The sequence below is a fragment of the Eurypyga helias genome, unplaced genomic scaffold (genome assembly GCF_000690775.1).
Source record: "Eurypyga helias isolate BGI_N326 unplaced genomic scaffold, ASM69077v1 scaffold41424, whole genome shotgun sequence".
NCBI lineage: Eukaryota > Metazoa > Chordata > Aves > Eurypygiformes > Eurypygidae > Eurypyga > Eurypyga helias.
This window is the reverse complement of record NW_010245141.1, coordinates 5,506-6,327: the sequence shown is the minus strand read 5'-3', so window position 1 is coordinate 6,327 and position 822 is coordinate 5,506.

The window sequence follows — 822 nt, the reverse complement described above, 5'->3', positions numbered from 1 at the left end:
GGGATTAGCTATAGTTCTTCTAATTCAGGACTATACAATTACAGTCTGGTTCTGCTCTCATGCCTCCAGTAGAACTAATTACATTATTCATAAGTACGAAGGTAACATAAAACTACTGGTCTTTCTAAATTACAATAACTAAAATAAGCTTGTTGTACAATGACAAGGAAACACAATGTCCTTTATAACAAGTAAATACTAAAAAAGTACAATTTGATTCTTTTTTCCTCATATAAATACATAATATTGGGGATAAATAATACAAAAAAGGAAAATATTTTAAACTGGCTATAACCAATAAATATATATGAATGTTCACCAGAACACACACCTATTGAAGGACGTCTCGACTGAGTTGGACGAATGCCCTTCAAAGTTGTTTTTATACCCATTATATGTAAACTCTAAGTGCAACAAAGATGTCCAGACAAGAAAGCATTAGCAAATACTAGAGATCCATTCACTTCTGCTTCGATTGGAGGACATTCCGTTTGTTCAAATATACCCTGTTTTCACGTAAGGTCAAGAGAAGAGGAGAAAAGAAGCGTAGGACTTCTAAGTCTTAAGATTGCTTTTCTGTTAATGAACCCTAAGAAAGATACCCCTAAAACAAAAAACCCCGCTGCCGTTGAATGGAGACATCATGTTGGCAGAGGCAAAGGTGGGAAAATATTCAGACCTGTCAACTCTTTCTTCCTCTCTTTGGACTGCTGTTATTGTTGGTGAGGGGGTTTAGGCATTTCACAGACTTGTTTCCCGAGCCTTCTGCAATCCTTAGACCGCACTTTTTCTAATTTGTTTCCAATGTTATTATTTTTGAGA